This window comes from Pleurodeles waltl, chromosome 12 (genome assembly GCF_031143425.1).
Source record: "Pleurodeles waltl isolate 20211129_DDA chromosome 12, aPleWal1.hap1.20221129, whole genome shotgun sequence".
In the NCBI taxonomy this organism is placed as follows: domain Eukaryota; kingdom Metazoa; phylum Chordata; class Amphibia; order Caudata; family Salamandridae; genus Pleurodeles; species Pleurodeles waltl.
In genome coordinates, this window is record NC_090451.1 from 54,015,011 (window position 1) to 54,035,807 (window position 20,797).

The 20,797-nt window shown below is 45.9% G+C and overlaps 1 protein-coding gene across 2 annotated transcripts in view; it reads left to right on the forward strand.

The window, feature by feature from the left end:
- The window catches only part of SSBP4 (single stranded DNA binding protein 4), a 444,236-nt gene that overhangs the window by 97,731 nt on the left and 325,708 nt on the right, over positions 1-20,797 (forward strand). The window lies entirely within an intron of this gene.

Consider the following 20,797-nt stretch of genomic DNA (forward strand, 5'->3'; position numbering starts at 1 on the left):
ACGCATTCCAAAATAAACTACCTGAAACAAGAATGGACAGATTAGAGAAACTTAAGATTAAAATCAAAATGTTCATGTTATGTGGATCAAATATCAGTGTTTTTAGACAGACAAATTAATTGGAGAAAACTTAACTAGTTATCAAACCCTACTTGCATGTGTCCGTGCACTGTCAAATGTCTGCTGCCGTTCGTCTCTGGCACCTTTCCCCCATTTTGGCCTGGCTTTACCCATTTACATTGTAGTAGCATTTGTGCTCTTACCAGGACGTGCTTTAAAGTGGGCTGGTAGAACGCTGGTCCATTTCTTTTTCTTGCTTGGTAAAGAGTGGGTTTATTGAGTGGCCTCTATGAGGAGTTTTGGTGTTGTGTGAGGATCAGAGAGGTGCGCTTGTTAGGCGGCAAGCGTGTAGCCACACTTAGGTGGTGAGTGAATCGAAGAACGAGAAATGAAGTTGTGTATGGCTGATATATGCCATATGTTCTATAATTATACGTTTTGCGTGGGTGACTTATTCCTCCTTCGTGGATGTAGTTGTAGGTCTAGTACTGGTTGTACACACCGTGTGTATACATGCATTTACCTTCTTTGTGTGAGTGGCGAGTCATCCTTTGTGGAGGTGGTCCGGGTCGGCACTGGTTATGTATGTATCTGTATGTACTGTCTTTGTGATTCCTACTTGGTGGAGGTATTTTAGGTTGTACATATTGTACCTATGGACTGTCTCTATGAGGATGACTGATTTGTATTTCATGGACATAGTTGGGATCCGCACTGGTTGCATATACCGTATTTAAGTATGTATCATCTTTGTGTGAGTGACTGATTCCTCCTTGTGTGAGGTGGTTAGGCTTACGACTGGTTGCACATAACGTATTTATATACGTACAGTCTCTGTATGGGTGATTGATTCCTCCTTGTTGGAAGTAGTTAGGGTCACGACTGGTTGCACAAACTGTATGTATGTACCGCCTTTGTGTGGATGATTCATTCCTTTTTGTTGAAGGTAGTTAGAGTCACGAGTAGGTGTACATAACATATGTATGTATGTACCGTCTATGTGTGGTTGCTTGATTCCTCCTTGTTGGAGGTAGTTAGGGTCACGACTGGTTGCACATACCGTGTGTATGTACTGTCTTTGTGTGGGGGGTAACTGATTCCTTCTTGTTGGAGGTAGTTGGGCTCATGAGTAGGTGCACATACGGTATGTATGTACCGTCTTTGTGTGGATGACTGATTCCTCCTTGTTCGAGGTAGTTAGGCTCACGAGGTGTACATAACGTATGTATGTACCGTCTCTCTGTGGATGACTGATTCCTCCCGTTGGAGGTAGTTAGGGTTACGACTGGTTGCACATACACCTGTATGTACGTACGGTCTCCGGATGGGTGATTGATTCCTCATCATGGAGTTAGTTGGGTCTAGCAGTGATTTGGCAGCTTTTATGATAATTGTGTTCTCTGTTTGTAAACAGTCAGGTCTTTACCTCCTCCCTGAATTCCAGGTCCTCTATACAAGCGACGCTTTATTGATGATAAAATCAGATGTGGGTCAGAGCCCCATTTCTCTGAAGATGGAGATTTGTAGGATAAAGACGGAGAAGAGGTGAGAGGACTTTGCATTAGACCTGTCACACTCTAGATTATAAGGTGACTCCACAATGTGGCTCTAGACAAGCGCGGCCGTCTCTACGGAGTCGAGCGTCAGAGCTTTACTGCAGGAGGACTGTGGTCCAAACCAGGTCCAAAGGGGCAGAATCAAAGCTGGAATTTCAGGATGTCCACGTGGGATAAATATGTATTCAATTATTCTGAATGGAAGTCATTTACAATGTTGATGGTTTCCTGAAAAAACAGGGACTGGATCTTGCCCTCCTGGACCTGTTTTGGAGTCCCCTGCATCAAGGTGGTCTTGTAGTGTTATATGTGGGTGTGGTGGGGGGCGCTGGTTATGTTGAGGCACACTGTAGGTGGAACCTGATGGGCTCTTGGACAGGATCCTAGTTAAATCGGACCCTAACTAGGGGTTGTCAGGAGGTTAGTGTGAAGAATATTTACTTGTCAGGTTGTGATCTTCTTTGCAGGCTGTCTTTGCACCATCCTTCTAGAGACAAGAGCACTAAAGTGTGTCTTTTCTGACTTTTGAAATCCGCCTTCCCCCATAGCTTGCTTACTGAAGAATGCTGCACATCCCGATGCCTTAGCACATGGGCCTCATGGCTGCCTCAGGGCTGTGGAGTTTACCAGGCCCTTGCATGAATAATCATCCAGTCCAGTTTTAGGTTTTTTAATTCCTGTAGTCCTAAATGTATAATGGGATAAGCAGGACTACAACTACCAGAATGCAAAGGAAAGACCTGGACTGGATCAGGTACTCGGTGGCCTGGGAGACTTGAGAGCCCTCAAGTGCCTTGGAACGTTTATCATTATACCCCAAGATCCTTGTATTCTCTGTCCAGGTGCCTCCAGGACCTCGAACTGTATTGTCCATAGAGTCAAAGGTGGACACACTCTGTCCATAGGCCTCAGGTTTTGTCAACAGTCTGCCCTTGGGCCCCACACTGCTCACACTATGTGTCCATGAGCTCTAGCCTCCTAGGTCAGTCTCTGCAGGGGTCCCAAGCTCCTCCAGTTGTCTGCACATGTGCCCTAAGCTCCCCAGACTGTCTGTCCAGGGTCCAAACCCCTCACACGTGCTCCGAGGTCACGAATGTAAATAGGTGGAAAGATCCAGTCAATGGTATTGAAATGTGGGTGCAGGCGTGGCCAAACAGAGCTGCTTTTATATACAGAAGCGATAGCGTGACAGGTGAGCAGACATTGTTAGAGCCCACGAATGACTTCTTATTTAGAGTTTATCTAGCAGAGCATATGCCCAACTTTTGTGGCTGGCCCAGCCGCCATATTTTGGGTGCCATTGAGATTGATGCGCTCTTGATACAGCTGACCAGGGCACCACACGTTTTGGCAGATGGACCACTTCTGCCAAAGTTTTGAGTATGTATGACCCATAGTCTGGAATGACACTCTGTAGTGGAACTTGGGATCAGAGAACTCATGTTAACCAGTCGTTATGTACATTGGTATCGTAGTTTATTTTTAAAACAAAAAAAGCAAGCATGGGCAGAGACAATTGTTCTAGCTTTTCTTAAACTTGCTATGGCAAAGCTAATAGGCCTGGCTTTGTGTTAGGGAACTTGTATGGTAATAGTTGAGAGTATTTGCCTGTGTGTGCCTCATAGCTGTAGCTGTCCTTGAAGTAACATCTTGGTTACAACAAAATGGAAACTTGGAGTAGGGTCGTTTTGTTGAAGTGATTGTATGAGCATAGTTGAGTTGAAACTAAAAAGCATAAACAGCAAAATATTGTTTTGTAGATAGTTCTGACAATCGACCAATATTTTTGCAGCACATATAACAATGCTTGTCAGCAGTGGCGTAGCGTGGGAGGTGCAGGGGGGGGCGGCCGCACCGGGCGCAACATCTTGGAAGAGACTAAATCCACGGGTTAGGGGGCGCAAATTACTTGCCTTGCCTCGGGTTAGGGGGCGCAAATTACTTGCCTTGCCCCGGGTGCGGACAACCCACGCTACGCCACTGCTTATCAGCATGCATGCCTCTACCTTGTGAACAAAAGGTTGTAAATCGATGAGCATGTTATCAAGCGAACGGAGGAAAAACAATTGAACCTGGAAGGTTTATTAGCGATTAGCTTTAGCCTGCCATAAAGACTAAAAGAATGTCCTTCTGGGGGAAAAAAGACCAAAATCCAACAATTAGTCTAATCATGTGGGTATACATAAGTAACCCCCACCGACTCAGAATTACAAGCTACACATCATGGTTCATCTAAAGTTTATCAAAGGGACTACTTGAGCACCAATGAGAACACAGATGTGACAGTGTAACAATGAGACAATGTAACAACCCGTGAAATGCCTCAGCCTTGATGGACAGCGCATCCAAGCAATAGCCAACCTGAAAAAGCCATGAAAGCCGGAATGGGCTGTCCCAACCCCGCTCTCTGAACTACTTCTTACATGTACTTTTTTAAAGTATTGACGACGGGATGTCTCCTGGATAGCTAAAGCTGCCTGCAGCGAGACCTAAAAAGGAAACTTCCGTAACATTTCATGAGCGCTTTGGAAGGGCTTGTTGAACTGGTATTGAAGGCCCTCGACTTTATTCCGAACAGTCTGCTGGAAGCTCAGTAGCGGAGGTGGCCAAAAGCCGAGAGCCGGCAGGGAGCCTAAATTGACCCTGGAAGCAGCAAGAGTATACTAACTCCTCACGCCTCTTAGCGTTATTGGCACTAGAATTAAACGTCCCCTGTTCAGCACCTGCTGCGACGGGGCCTCTGAGACCTCCATCTTGGCTTCACATCTGGAGAAGCGCTGGCGCGAAGCTCGACGCGCAGCAGCGGAGCCGTTTACAGGCATTTCATAAACAAATAACACAGGCATTGGGCCTATTCCGAAAATAATCAGACGCGGCGTCTGACCGAGCAAGCACCAGCCTAACGTTCAAGGCTCAATCTTCCCCAGGTGGTGTCCAGCTCTGGGAGGACCAAGGTAGCGCCCAGGGCATCCGCGACAGGATAACCACTGAGCAAAGCTTCTTGAGATGGGCTATTGTGAACCAGTCGGACCAGCACTTGGACGTGCCCCAGGTTGGCACTTGATGCATGAGAGGTGGCACGGATTAGTCGCCACTGTGTTTGATTCGTGGAGAGCACAGTTTCAATGTTGCGTTCAACTCCACTGATTTGAGAAGCACTCAACATCCCCAGCCAGAGCAAACTCACACTGGGTACAGAGTGTGATGCGGCCACTTTAAATCTAAGGTGAGACTCTTGTTTGCGGATTGAGTGGGCATCTGAGCAGAAAAGGAACCGCCACTGGGTCAGATGCTGCGGAAACATTGCTTAGCCAGCACTTTCCTTGAGTGAGATCAGAGCTTATATATATATTCTGATTTCAGCAACTCGAATCCACTCTATGTAGTAAGTATTTAAGGACCTGTAGAAATCATTACATATGGTATATAATCAACTGTGATCCCCATTAATGTTCACTAGTGGCTCACAGGCAGTCTGCCTTCTAAGTCACCCCCACCCACCCCCCATTTTTCCTGGATCTCATCTCATCTGAAGGAGAAGCATACCATTATTTGAAATAAATGATATAATCATCCTAGTTTATCCTTAATTGGCAAACCCTGGTGTGGAGGTAGGCTGTGGTGTCCCGGGCTACCTTCGACGGAACCTGGGCACCTTGGTTTGAATCCCAGCCACGCCAATTGTCCCAGCATTGTGTGATTTTGGGCAAATCGCTTCATCTACCTGTACCTAAAACTCTGAAATGTAAATGTGGGTAACGTAAGTATTTGTGTAATTCCCTCTAGATATGCGCAATATCGATTGCCTTCCAAGACCCCACGTAATACACTGTGCTCCCTAGCTAGCCACTCTATAGAAAGATATATATTTATATTAAAAATAAGTCTCACGGGCTCTCCTGTGAATATATATATATATATATATATATATATATATATATATATATATATATACACTCATGTACACTTCCTGTTGGAAAGTGTGCAGCGCTAAGAAGCTGGCTCGACCAGAAAGCTTAGAATTGAGATTTTTCTGCAGCCATTTCTCCACTGCTCCCCTCTGACACTTCATTTCCTTAGATACTTTGGTGCTGGCCAGATGGACTTTTAAATGCCAGCCTGCCTTCTGCACTATTCACTAAATCTATTATTTAGCCCTCTGGTGTCTTATCACACTGAAGAAAACAAGTGCCAGGCAGGATGATCTCTTTTATGTGGCAGCCTTTTAGGACACTTAGAATAGGTAACCCCTTAAACTATTTGGAAATATTCTGCTATTTTTATACAGCATCTAATAATGGTGTTTTGACACTCTTTCAAGATGAGGGCCTCAAAGTGATCTGCAGAAGGTCGCACGGTGTCTGGCAGCGGGGAAGCCAGAACTGGAAGCCTCTCTTCGGTCACAGCCGTGCTCCTGACGGATTAACAATGTGGTGGAGCATCTTTTCACTGACTAATCACGACTCTGGAGAGAAGTCAGAACTAGGCCGAGGAGACAAATAGGCCCGTCAAAGTATTCACAATGTTATTGTTAGGTCTGCTTCAACAGCTTGGGTGTCTCCAAGACCTATTGCACCAGTTATTTAAAGGTATATGTACGATAGACTTTGGTTCCATCCAGAGGAGTATGAATCTCTCACTAACTGCTATTGGCTGTTTGGTAGCTTGTTCCACCTTCCAGGAAGAAATTCTATTGGAGAGCATGAGGGACTATTTTAAATCTGAAAACTGCTTTGTCACTCAGTTTCTCGAATGTAATCCTTGTATTTCCTGTAAGCATGTTCCCAAAAAGCTACCCTCCCTTTTCCTCTGCATTAGCACAACCAATAAGGCAGTCTTTAATTTGCATGCAACACATTTAAACAGCATAATTTTGAATGTCTATACTTACATGTGTTAGCACAGTAATGTCAGTCTTATTGTCTTTGCCAATGCTTGTTCTCATTTATTGTTCATCCATATTAGTAATATGTGAGTGAAATGCAAACCGGTTCGGAAAAGTTTGTAGGGACCACCAACAAAAAGATATGGTCCAGAGTGTCATCTACGGAAGGAACTCCTGTTTGGCCCATTCTGCCCTTCTTCAGGTCTCTTTGAGATGATCTGCTGTCCTCAGCACTGCGGCGCAAAGAGTCGAAGGGCCCAAGCTTAGGTGCTGTAAAAGCATCTTCTCTTGCTTGCTTTAACCACTGCCGAGACTGATATTTATCAAATACCGCTGTCATTGGTGCCTGCAGGGGTGATCTGTGAGCAGAGTCTTTCTAGAACCTCAAGGTTACATCTTGTCGGTCCAATGGAGCGAAAAGTCTTTTGCTCGAAACCAGCATGTTTCGGTCTTAATACAGCTCAGTCTCGCTAGTCCTTGTGGATGGGATTGTCTGTCTCGAATAGGATTACCAACTAATAAAGAAACTTTAAGAATAAGAGCGGAGACATAATACAGTATTGATGCAAGCAAATCCTGGCTTGGCTGCAAATTGATTTAAACACTCCAGAGTGCGAGGGGAAACCTTCAAAGGTTGGCACTGGAGCATGATGGAGGGCGCGTTGCAGTTCGAGTGCTGCAGGGAAGCAGTCGGGTTCCCCTACTAGTTGTGGGAAAGGAACAAAAGTTATATTGTCCAGCCTGCGAATTATGTCACATTGTATCCCAAAACCCAAGCGGACGTCATCAAACAAAACAACATTGTAGAATGTCTTTTGTCGGCAAGGCCGGACTGGCCATACCGGGCAACAGGCATTTCCCCGGGTGGCTGGAAGAGCACGGCAACTTTTGTTACTCGGGGCCGGTTTCATAGCAATTTTAAAAGCACTGCCAAGTTCCTTGTATATCCGACAGTTTTCAGGCAACAATAAAAGTGCTAAGATAACTCTGGTGATTAATGTACTTGCTGGAGACAGACCTGAGTTTTGTCTGGAGGCAGAATTGACTCATCTAAGGTAGCGCAAAGGGCTAACATGCCTGCTGCAAAGAACTTGTACTATGCAGATTACAGAACCGTATGTTAATGCTTAGCTCAGTGGGTTAATGCTTTTGTCACAGAGATCCTTTTGTCACTGTGCAGTTCATAAGTTGCAATAGTAATCTAGCACAGTGAGCTATGAACTGCCAGCAAGGAGCTGCGTGCAGAGTGCATGGTACAGGTTACAAATTTATGTTTTGCCCAGTCTTTCATTATCCTAATTTTGCTAAAAAGGGATTATTTGGATGGAAATACATTATTGGTAAAGCCAACTCTAACCCCGTTTTGAATCCTGAGTTTGTGCTTCCCCAGAACAATCACTCTTCAAGAATAGGAGTCGGAACAACGCATGCTGGAACCATGCATGCCTAAACAACGCGCTCAGAACAACGACCGTATTGTTACCATGAATACCTTTACCACGAATGCCTTAACAACGATTTTTTGTTGTAAAGGCATTCCTGGTAAAGGCATGTGTGAACAGCATGCGTGGTTCCAGCATGCAACTCGACCCCTACAACTACTTCGACCCCCCTAAAACTGGAACTACCCCCACCCCCCACCCCATCTCTAAAACTACAATGACCCCCCAAAACCTAAACTACCCTGAACCCCCACCCCCTAAAACCTAAACTGCCTGCCCCCCCTCCCCAAACCTAAACTACCCGACCCCCCACCCTGCCCCTAAAAACTAAAAGTACCCCAACCCCCCCACTGCCCCTAAACTAACCCGACCCCACCCCTAAAACTAGAAATGCCCCAACCCCCTCACCCCCGCCCCTAAACCTAAACTACCCTGACCGCCCGCCCCTACTCCTAAAACTAAACTACCCTGACCCCCTACCCCTAAAACTAAAACTGCCCCGACCACCCTACCCAGCCTCTAAACCACCGGACCCACCCAACTTCCCCACCCCTGCCCCTAAAACTAAAAATGCCCTGACCCCCATCCCTAAACTACCCCGACCCCCCGCCTAGGGTGACCACCTGGCATTGAGGCAAATTCTGGACAGGACTGTAAAAAATTCAGGACAAAGGGTCAAAATTCAGGACAAAAAATCAAGAACAAACGTCAGTTCTACAGACACACAGGAGAGGCCATGTTATCAGTGCATTTATTTACTCTTTTTTTAACATAGCATTATTTATTCACTGTGGTCTTTTTGTGGTTGCCTCCTGGTACGCTACATTCAGATGTCACATTGCGTCCTTGTTCAGTAGTAAATTAATACCCTTCAGTACTGCAGCAAGGCCATCACCCCTTCCCAAACCTACCCAATCTTTCTGGAAGAGAAAGTAAGAGCAACATTTTGATTGTTTCTGAACATTTTAAAAACCCCTGCACTACCTTTGCCAAGCCTTCTCACTCACACAGGACGGCTGTGCTCAGAACAACTCCATCAGTGGCATGCTGCAGGTGTCTTCAAATTTGGGGATTTGTTTCTGGATGGCGAGCTACTAAATTTCTAAACCCTTGTGGCAGACTACTATCTTCACTCCGGTCAACTCCTCACTTACAAACACCTTAAATAATCATCAAATGCTCTATTTCATGTCTACCACCTAGCACTAACCCTACACAAGGTGTGCCAGAAGCTCTACACCATAGGAACTGGTGGCAAACTGATAGAATGGGTGTACAGACCTTTCCTGCAACATGGAAACCACTCCACATCTTCTCGTCATACTACCTGGGTGATTGATGCGGCCAAACCTCTGCAAGATAGGGACTGGACTAAAATACTAGACTTTCCCCACAAAGTATCCCACGGCTGTCACTTTAGGTACATTCATATTGCTTCCTTGTGAATGTACTTGCTGGAGACAGACCTGAGTTTTGTCTGGAGGCAGAATTGACTCATCTAAGGTAGCGCAAAGGGCTAATATGCCTGCTGCAAAGAACTTGTACTATGCAGATTACAGACCATATGTTAGGTGCATAGCTCAGTGGGTTAATGCTTTTGTCACAGATCCTTTTGTCACTGTGCAGTTCATAAGTTGCAATAGTAATCTAGCACAGTGAGCTATGAACTGCCATCAAGGAGCTGCGTGCAAACTGCATGGTACAGTTTACAAAGTTATGTTTTGCCCAGTCTTTCATTATCCTAATTTTGCTAAAAAGGGATTCCACTGTTGCTTACCATTGGCCTTGTGGTTTCTAACTCACATTTTGTTGCTTTCAATTTGCTGGTTTTATTTGTTTTAGGCTATGCAGCTTGAGTTCGACTCTTCCCTTGCCAAAACCTTATTTGCAGTATCCTTCCGAGTGCTCCTTTTTTGTAAACAAGCCTGTATATCTTGTTCTTATCTCATCACATTTGCTGTGCATTAAAGAAAACAAAGTCAAATGTCGGGCTCTGTCTTCTGTGGGAACATAGGGGGTCATTACAACCCTGGCGGACGGTGTTAAAGCGGCCGTAAGACCGCCAACAGGCTGGCGGTCTTATTTTTAGTATTATGACCATGGCGGTTACCGCCATGGTCATCCGCCGCTTCACTGTTCCGCCCGCCAGGGCGGAGACGACCGCTGGACTGGAGACCTGGGTCTCCAGCCCTCCGGCCATCACAATACCGCCGCCGGTATTTTGACCCGGCTTACCGCTGTGGATTTCCAGCGGTAGGAACCGCCATGAAATCCATGGCGGTAAGCCCTATCAGTGCCAGGGAATTCCTTCCCTGGCACTGATAGGGGTCTCCCCCACCCCCACCCGGACTCCCTGCCCGACACCACCCACCACACCTGCCACCCCCCAAAGGTGGCAGGGCCCCCCTCCCCACCCAACCCCCAACATCACATAACTCACACACACACGACACGCACGCAGGCACCACCAACACACATACACGTACACACACCAACATACATGTCTACATCCACACACTCAGACACGCACACCCATATACAGACATACACGCACACATCCATACAGACATACATACAGACATACAAGCACTTATTCCCAACACACGCAACACACCCGCAAGCATACACGCACTCACACCCCCCTCTACATACACAGACGCACACCCCCATGCACCCACACAACACCCCTCCACCCCCTCCCCTAACGGACGATCGACTTACCTTGTCCGTTGATCCTCCGGGAGGGGACGGGAGCCATGGGGGCTGCTCCGCCGACACCACACCGCCAACAGAACACCGCCGTGCCGAATCACAGGACGTGATTCGGTGGGCGGTGTTCTGTTGGCGTGGCGGTGGAGGTGGAGCAACCTCCACTTCCCTGCCGCCCCCCAGTATGGCTGTTGGCGGCTCTCCGTCGTAAAAAGGACGGAGAGCAGCCAACAGTCATAATACGGCCAGCGGCAAACCGCCACTACTGGCGGTCTTCCGCACGGCGGTCCCTCCGCGGTCTTGTTAAAAGACCGCCAAGGTTGTAATGACCACCATAGTGTTTACTTTTCTTTCTCTGACTTCAAAGTGAGGATTTATGCGACAATCTTGCTGGATACTGGGGTTAGGAAAGAGTTTTTTCTATCACATGACAACATTTAAATAAACGTCAGAATTTATCAGAATTAGGAGTACAAATGAAGCAAATTTTTGTTAATTCTGAATTGTGCTGAAAACAAATACCTTTATATGGTTAAAACAAATCATTGCATTGCAATTTCCACACATAATCGTCTGTGCACAGTATAGTTTGATTTGAAAAACTGTATATCTGAGCAAATGTAATGGTAATTTCAATCAAAAATGTGTTGTCTCTAATGGCAGTGTGTTACCACACCATGCACACTCCACTCCGCTCTGCACCACTGCACCCTACTCTGTATCACTTCACTTTACACCACTCCATGCCACTGCACTGCACTCATCTCCATTCTGAAGCACTCCACATTATGCCACTGCACGCTATGCTTCTCTACACTACTCTGTACCACTCTACTCTATGCCAATGCAGTTTACACCTCTCTACACCACTGCGCTCTCTTCCTATACACGCTATACCACTCCAGTCTAGCAAACGCCAATCTAGTCCGCACAACTCCACTCTGTGCCACTCTGCAACACTGCACTGTACGCCACTGCACTCTAAGCTAATACACTCTATGCTAGTGCACTTTACTCTGTAACACTCAACTCTATGCCCCTGCACTCTACACCAATACAATGTAAGTCACTCTAATCTACTCTGCACCCCTGCACTCTATGCCCCTGCACTCTACACCAATACAATGTAAGTCACTCTAATCTACTCTGCACCTCTGCACTCTACGCCACGGCACTATACACCACTTTACTCTCTGCCATCACACTCTATGCCACTCTATGCAACTCCACTCCGCCCTGCACCTGTCCACTCTAAGCCACCTCACTCTACTGTGAAACAATCTACTTTATGCCACTGCACTCTGTGCCACTGCATTCTATGCCACTGCACTCTACCCTGCACCTCTCCACTCTATGCAACTGCACTCTACTCTGAAACAATCTATTCTACGCCACTGCACTCTACGCCACTCTGATCACTGCGCTCTAGTTCAATGCACTCTACACCACTGCACGCTGACACTCTACTCTGCAACACTGCACTGGCCACCACTATATTCTACACCACTCTACTCTGTACTACTACATTCTGCACCAATACACTCTATGCCACTCTACTCTGCCCCATGCCACTCTATGCCATTGCACTCTACACCAGTGCACTCTAAACAACTGCACTGTATGCCACTGCCCTTTACTCTGCACCACTGTACTCTATGCCACTGTTCTCTGTACCACTCTACACCACGGCACTGACACTCTACTCTGCAACACTGCACTCTACTCTGCAACACTGCACTCTATGCCACTGCACTCTATACCACTGCACTGTGCATCACTGGACTCTACGCCACTGCACTCTAGGCACTATACTCTACTCTGCACTGCACCACTCTACAATACTCCACTCTGCACCATCTACGCCACTCTACGCCACTGCACTTTGTCACATGAGTCTACTCTGCACTCTGACACTGCTCCACTCTGCATTACTGCACTCTCTGCCACTCTGTTGTATGCCACTCTACTCCACTGCACTCTATGCTACACTACCCCATGCCACTCTATGCCACTGCACTTTGTGCCAATACACTCTAAACAACTGCACCGTACGCCACTGCCCTCTACTCTGCACCACTGTACTCTACGCCACTGCTCTCTGTGCCACTCTACTCCACTCTACATCACTGCACTGACACTCTACCCTGCAACATTGCACTCTCCGCCACTGTACTGTACACCAATCTACTCTGTACTACTGCACTCTATGCCACTGCACTCTATGCCACTGCACTCTATGCCATTCTACTGTGCATCACTCCACTCTACGCGACTGCACTCTACAGCACTATACTCTACTCTGCACTATGCCACTGCACTTTCTGCCATGCAAGTCAACTCTGCACTCTATGCCACTGCACCACTCTACACTACTGCATTCTCTTCCACTCTATTGTATGCCACTCTATTCCACTGCACTCGATGCCACTCTACTCTGTCCCACGCCACTCCATGCCACTGTACTCTAAACCACTGCACTGTACGGCAACACACTCTAAACATCTGCACTGTACCCCACTGCACTATACTCTGCACCATTGGGCTCTACGCCACTGCTCCTATGCCACTCTACTCCACTCCACACCACGATGCTACTAACTTTTAGCCATGCTGAACAGCAGCCACTCTGGTGTATAACACGGCTAAAACACATTGGCAAAGCCAATAACTCTTGCGTAGACAAGACCTATTGGCTTTGCCAATGTTTGTTAGTACTATGAGGTACCGAGGTCCCTGAAAGAACTGTGAATGTGTAAGTTCCTATTTTAAACATGCATTCGACACCTTGTCAGGGGTAGTAAGCGCTATAAAAATACAATTATATCATAATAAAGGCTGCTACAAAATGCGCGAATACATTTTGGTTAAATAAAAAATAAGTGCTTCTCAAATACACATTTGAATATTATACAGTTTATACCTAGTACTACCAATTTTTATAACGCACCATTAAAACCACACACTCCACAGCTCACCTTGGAACACCATTACAGTACCTCTGTAAAAGAAAATATATTTGCCATCAAAAAGCTTCAAGTGACCCCTTTGGTTAAAGTCAATGCAGGTTTTCAAGCCCCTTTGCATTTGCAGATTTACTAGACTAGTTGCCCACATTTGCATTTCTGTAGGGAAGGAGACACCCTGGCAAGAGGCCTTTTCTTATCTGTCTGCCCCTCCCTCAGAGCAAAGGAGACACCCTGCCTTCCAATCCAGCTAGGGAAACTAATCTGCCGTAATTTTCCCCTGCCGTCTGCTGTCCTTTTGGTGAAAGGCTAAAATTACAGACAAATGCCTCCGTTAAACCTTTCATCACGGACAACGGATGGCAGGGAGAAATTACGGGCCGTCCGTGAAATTTATGGATTGATGGTCACCCTACCCCCTCCCCTAAACCTAAACCACTCCGACCTCCCACCCCCAAAAACTAAAAATACCCCCACCCCTGCCCCTAAAACAAAAAATGCCCGACCCCCCTCACCACCTAAACCACTCCAACCCTCCACCCCCAAAAACTAAAAATGCCCCGACCCCCTCACACCCGCAACTAAAACAGCCCCAGCCCCACTTACCCGATCACATCCTCCGATGAAGCCGAATCCCTTCTGTGCCTTAACCACGCATGTGCGTTGTTCAGCACATGTGTGGTTAAGGCACCGAACAAGGAAGTTGTGGTTAACGAAAGCGTTGTTCCCCTTTCGTTGTCCACAACTTCGTTGTTCGGGAGTCGTGGTTGGGAATGTTTCCAACTCTTAAACAATGCCTACCAGTATGGATGACACGTGAATCCTACACCTTGCAGTACACTTTTTCGTATGTAACATTTTCTATAAACTGATCTACACGTATGTCCATACATGTGTGTGTGATGTAAAGTGCTCCAACATCCTAAGCTGGTATGAGAGGCACTTAAAACACATTAAATAAGTGTGAGAGAGGGGCTATGGACAGATGAGGCACTGTTGAAGGGTGATGGAGAGGGAATCATTGAAGAGCCCCAGTAAAGATTGCTGTATCCTGGTGCACTGTAAGGTTGTCATTTACTTTGCTTTAAAAACTTAAACATCTGCATAGATAACAAAACGTGTTGTAGAGAGCACCATTTTGACACTTTTTCCCCAAACTTTCTTGGCCCCCAAAACTCCCCCGAAAGCCCCTTGAAGTGGTCAGTCTTACTCGCTGCGCTCTCTATGCACTGTATGGGGACTGATCTAACCAAATGTGCCGGGGCTGCTTTGGGTTCCCAGTCAAGCCTTGTTTGTTGGCGATTCTTGTCTAGGTGTATAGAATTGTTTATTCTGGATGGCCCAGTCGAGGCACCTTGAGCAGGGTCACGTCTTCAGCCACCACTTTGCCTGAGACCAAAGGTATAATTGGAAATCTCTGTCCCTTCGTACGGGATTTTAGGTGTTGGAGCAGATGACTGCAGTTGGTTTAGGAAGCTGCAATGAAATATCCTCCTCACAGGATTCACAAATTTCCAAAATTATTCCCTCTCATCTATAAACACATTATTCCAAATCAAGTATACTTGGGTCCACATTGCCGAGTTGAGTATGTTTATGGGCAATTTATAAAACCTATTAGTTGAATCCAAAATCCACAGACACTCAATTTACACCTACTCAAGGTAAGTGGTCCCTAGTGCATGGGTGTGCAAAAAAGGTTGGCAGAATTGGAAAGCACTATTTTAGCAGACTAGAGAAAAGGCTAGTTTTCATTCCTGAATACCGAGGCCTGTGTTCAGGCTGCTAGGCTACCTCGGACACAAGGCAAGCACAGACTTCCTGCAAAAAAGCCAGTCAGAATGGGTCTTACACAGGTACTTCTTTTGATTGGTTGAAAGGGTGCCCAATCCGATTATTGTAAGTTGATATCAGTAGGCTCTGTGATTGGCTGCTAAAAGCCAGTCAGGGACATTGTGGGACAAATAGCCAGAGGCGTGTGTGTGGCTGGTTATTTTCCATAGGTCGATGGACTGCTGAAGGTTAAAGTTTGCCAGTCTCATTTTTTTCTCGGTCTGTGACAAGAAAAGGCTGATCCCATTATAAGGGTGGAATTGCCTTGGGGTTCCCGTTCTCGGACAGTAGCCCATGTGTTGAAACAAACCTTCAGTTTCCTAACATGATAGCTTAGTCCTGCAAAGTTGGAAGGACAACAAAGGCTGCATCGACATGACCGAAACCTCGATCGATCATCCTATAATGAGGGGAGGTTTCTAGGCTGATTCCAGTCCAAAAGACACTGGTCATGGAGTCAATTCGAGGTATCACTGCTGTTCAAGCTCTTAGGTCACACTCTTGTCAAATTACTGGGGTCAATCTCCTGGGATTCGAGGTGATCTGGTAGTTTACCCTCCTTAGAAGTATTTCCTTGCCATGCTACTTTGGTGTGTCATTGTGCCTATGCGCTGGAGCAGACGGATAAAACTCCGCAATTCATCGTCTCTTGACTTCCTCATTTGTGTTGCGATCCCTTCGATGACCTAGGCAGATGAAAGTAATCCTTTATTCTCACTCCAAATTGCTAGTCGGCACATAGTGGAAACACTATTCAAGCTGCCTGTCTCCGAGTCCGATCCAAACGCACATCTGTCCTGCTTCGAATTCCATGCCGGAGAGCCCTCCATCGAAGGAAAGCGCATTCGCCGCCGTGCGGTAGAGCTGATATACCTGGTCCGTAATGACTACCCCGTGATTGCTCATTGGGTTTTCCAGGTTATTCATACAGTGCCGAAGGCTTGCATCATAGACCGCTGATGGTAGCTGGTCCACCCACTGAGTTATCGCCTTGGATACCCTCCGCAGCCATCTATTACTCTTCATACGAAGAGAGGAAGTTATTTATTGGGACGCTGAAGTATTAAAGGCCTTCTTATCTATTGAACGCGACATCACCGGAAATGGAGCTATTTCCTCCTGCATGGGGTCTACGATAAACCCTGCAAGTGACACCAGAGGTTGCAGCATTAATACACGCCACACGGCAGGGCTGTACGTGATCATGTCCATTAATACGATGCTGATGTGCCCGCATCCCTATCTTGAATATTTTCTATCTCTAAGGGGGTTTAAATCCTCCTAGTTTGCTGTACAAATTCCTCTTGTGTATGGTTGTAGATCTCTTGCTTGAAGCCTTTTGTCTACTCCCTGGGACCTCGTGGGCACACTCCTCTTCCAGAAGTGACGGTGATGTTGTGTGTACACAGACGTCACCTCTTCTATGTATCCTAATTCACATGTAATAATGTCTTCAGAGATTTGTGTAAAAGTATTATCGCAGATTCCAGGAACCTCTTGTATAATTTTATATTGTACCAGCTAAAATGACTTGTATTTAAGTATGTGATACAAATCCTACTGGCCTCTTGTCTAAATTCTCATTTACAAGTTTTAGGAAAATTGTACAGAACCCTTCCGCTAATAGTTTATAATGGGGAAATGTGTTTCTGTGGGTGGCTGGGTACAAGATGTATCAGATATCTTGCCCTTTTTATAACGCCTAAAGCTGTAATAGTTTTAAAAACTCAGTACAAGCCCTTGTGTTGGCCTTGGAAGGATGCACGGCTCAGTTGTCCCCACCAGAATGTGACCTTGGAAGCTGCAGGTTAATGGCACACAGTAGAATAGAGCATAACACTTACACAACTTTATTAACCCAGTTGGATGGTTTCACAATTATGGGGCGCCCAAACAATGCATCACAGACTTGCATTCAGCTGCCAAATTGAGAGGTCCCTTATTCAGATAAGGTTCATGGCAGACTCGCCAGCCCACGGAGGCGAGAACCACATAATTTGCGACCGGAGAAAGAACCCACCGAATAGAAAAGGGTGAGGCAGGCAGGCAGGGTCCCAAACTGAAATTAGTGGAAATTCGAACCCACTTGGCCTGCGACTGAAAGATAAAATCATACATATTGCCAGGAGACACAGGTAAAGGAAACAGCTAAGGGGATGTGAAAATCAGACTATTGTCTATTAAAGTGGAGTTGGTACAGTGTTGTCCTTAAGCAAAGGACAAAGTGCTCGGTATCAAAGAATACAGTGAAAATTTCCATCTGCTAAAGAGGCACAGACCCAGTAAATAGTTTGCAACTTTTAAGGTGACAGCGATAAGTGCGCCAGTGACTAATAAAGAGCCTTTACGTTGGAGCTCAAAGAGCGACCTTTGTGCGGACGCAGGTGGAATCCAGTGAAGTAGAAGATGAGGGGACGATGGGTGACCAACTGGTCCAGGGATGGCCCAGTAGAGGCTGAAAAAGCAAGCCATGGGGAAGCAGTCTCAAGCATAGCTGCATGCAGGGTGAATTACCGTGTGGAACAAAATCCAAAACGCCAAACAAAAGGAGTCCAAGTGAGGTCAGATCCAGGACCAAGAAATGAACAGACCAAGCAACACAATCCAGGAGAAGATTTGTGGAGTTTTTAAATGAGGACAATCACCCTTTCTATTGGGCTTGTGCTGTTTTTTTCCATTTAATGGCAGTACAGTCATGGCGGCTTGTATTGTCTTCATATAGGTCTGTAATTTTGTGGTTCTCCTGCCAGAGTGTGTTGCTAACCCTCTCCCTGTGAAAAGGCTCATCTGACTGGAGTTATGGAGGTTCAGCCATTGAGGTTCTTGCTGATCCAGACTTCTGGGAACCCACTTGAACCTGCTAGTTCTTTGAGCAGCCTCAGACAAAGTTAAAAAGTCTTGGCTTATTGTGGAAACACATGCAGCAATTGCACATCAGAGCAAAACCCATGAGATGGAGATGACTATAGTTTGTAAAGTAGTCTGTCATGCTATTCAGTGCTAGAACTCTTGGAGGTGGAAGGATGCATCCAACCAACCAGTGGCATTAGGTGAGAGACGACCACTGGGCCTGTCAAGACCTAATTGACAAAGTCTAAAGCCAATGGCTCAAAGAACCCATTGGTTGACATAGGCTCATCCAAAGTCCACTGTATTTTGTTAGCAGTAGGTCTGCTTGACAACTGTGATGTCAAAACCCAGATCTAAAAATGAGCTGTAGATGGGGAAATAAATGGGATCTGGCTTAACCTGGCTTCAGCCAGGAAACTCATCCCAAGAGGGAGTAACTTTGAGTTAAGATGGGATATTTCATATGCCTGGTGTGGACAATTTGAGCCACAATTTGCTCATGAGTAATGTGTATGTCTTCATCAGCCCAAGACAGTTTATCTGTGCTGGATACTCTTACCAGCACACCTCGAGGTCACTGATCATCTTGACTTTTTTTGACAGCGGTTTTACGGATTTATTTGTCCTCAGTCCTTCTTGAACCTCCTCTGACTTCAGCGTTAGGACACCGCAAGGGACCTGGAGGGAAGTTGTGTTGACTTGGGTCATCATCGCTTGTTGTGTGTTGCCCCATCCCTCCTTTCTTTTCAGTTCTCCTTTTCAGCTTTATAAAGTGTCAAATGGAGTTATTCGCCCGATTAGTGGCTGTTGAAGCAGAAAAATTAGAACCAATACCCATTTATTTTTGCAAAATTCTGATGCCTGGGAGTCTGGATGGTGATTCCTATCTTGTTTTTTAGAAATACATCTAATATGTGGCTTTTTCAGGGGTTTAGATAATATTTCTGTGTATTTCACTCTCAGTAAAAGTAAAAAATAAAATGGAAAACATAACATGTCGCCCATCCCCACAGCTCCCTTGTGAAGCCTTGCGTGCACGCCTTGGTGGGAGTGCTAAGGTGAGTGCATACTCTGTATGTTGCACTGAGGTGTAAATAGCAGGTGTTATTATCACCTAGTATTATACTACCTCATTTATCAACATCAAAGGTGGAATGGCCAAGTCAACCCCGCCATCGATTAGAAACTATTATTGAAAGGTGTAGTGTAAAACCTCAGCACTGGCTGCTCACCTCACTCGATGTACCTTACTCATACGCTTACTCGTCGGTTCCTCCACCCAAAACTCATTCAATTACACACATGCTCACCCTCTCTGTGCAGCTCACTCTGAGGAGGATTATACCTTTCTAAAATCAAGCTGGAGTGTCGAAGTTCGCTTTGAGAGGCTGAAACCCCATGCTGTCCACTCATGACAACAGATAACTGGTGACAGGTTTGACCTGGAAGCATGGTCCCTGCAGTAACTCTTAAAAACAAAATAAATCAGAAACTTTTCTTTAAGCGGTCCAACATAGGACCAAGATTGATATTAGGGATTCTGGTGTCACTAGTGTAGCTAATTGTGATCTAAAACTCGCCCTAAGGTCTGGAATGTTCATGTTCATCTACTGATGAGGGTCATTGGCACGAGAACACACTGACATTGTCTTCTTCCAAAACGGAGTTTTACAACATCCCTTGGAAAGTTCAACAGTTTCTTCAGCTTACCTCTCTGAACACCAACGTTTTCTTGACTTTGTGGGTAAAAGAGGTCATGCGAAAAAGTTTACTTTTTCTTTAAACACAAAGCTACGCTTAAACCTTCGTGGCATGCCCTCTATTGGGCGATCACTTGCACCGAGATGTCTGTAGAGGGTCCATGGCAGCGAGGCATGCCCACTGCTCTTAGACAAAGAGACTCTTCCAGCAGATGGAGCGAGGCGGCATGGAAGTCAGGTCAGCCTGTCACCAGAACAAAGACCGAGGAATTGACTTTCTCGCTCACTCCCACCATGACAAATCCTCCTTTGCATGGTCGCCGACGGCTGAGAATGGAGTAGTCTTCCATTATCCGGTTGATCGTCAAACTTGAAATGCCAGAATTGGTTGTACACCTTCTGGAGGTTGTAAAGTAGACTCCATACAACACAAGCCACTGTCAGTAGGAGGCGGGATGCTTTTTGTACTATTGGGTGCAAGAAGGAATTCTTTCACAACTCTGCTTCAGAAAGAGAAAAATTATTCTGTATGTGATGAAAATTGAAAAGTTATCCATGCCTAATGCATCTTAATCCTATGTCGTATACAAAGCCGCAATCTTCCCACCCTGGCTGCTAACCAACTTTAATGCACGTATAATGTTTAGCACTATATATCTTAGTGATCTCAATCTAAGCAAACTAATTATACATTAATTGTATGACATGTCTGTTTTCTTTTATTTTTTTCTCCCTTTTTTTCCTCTTTTCGATGCATGTATGTGTACTTCTGATACACTCAGTAAAGCTTAAGTGATAC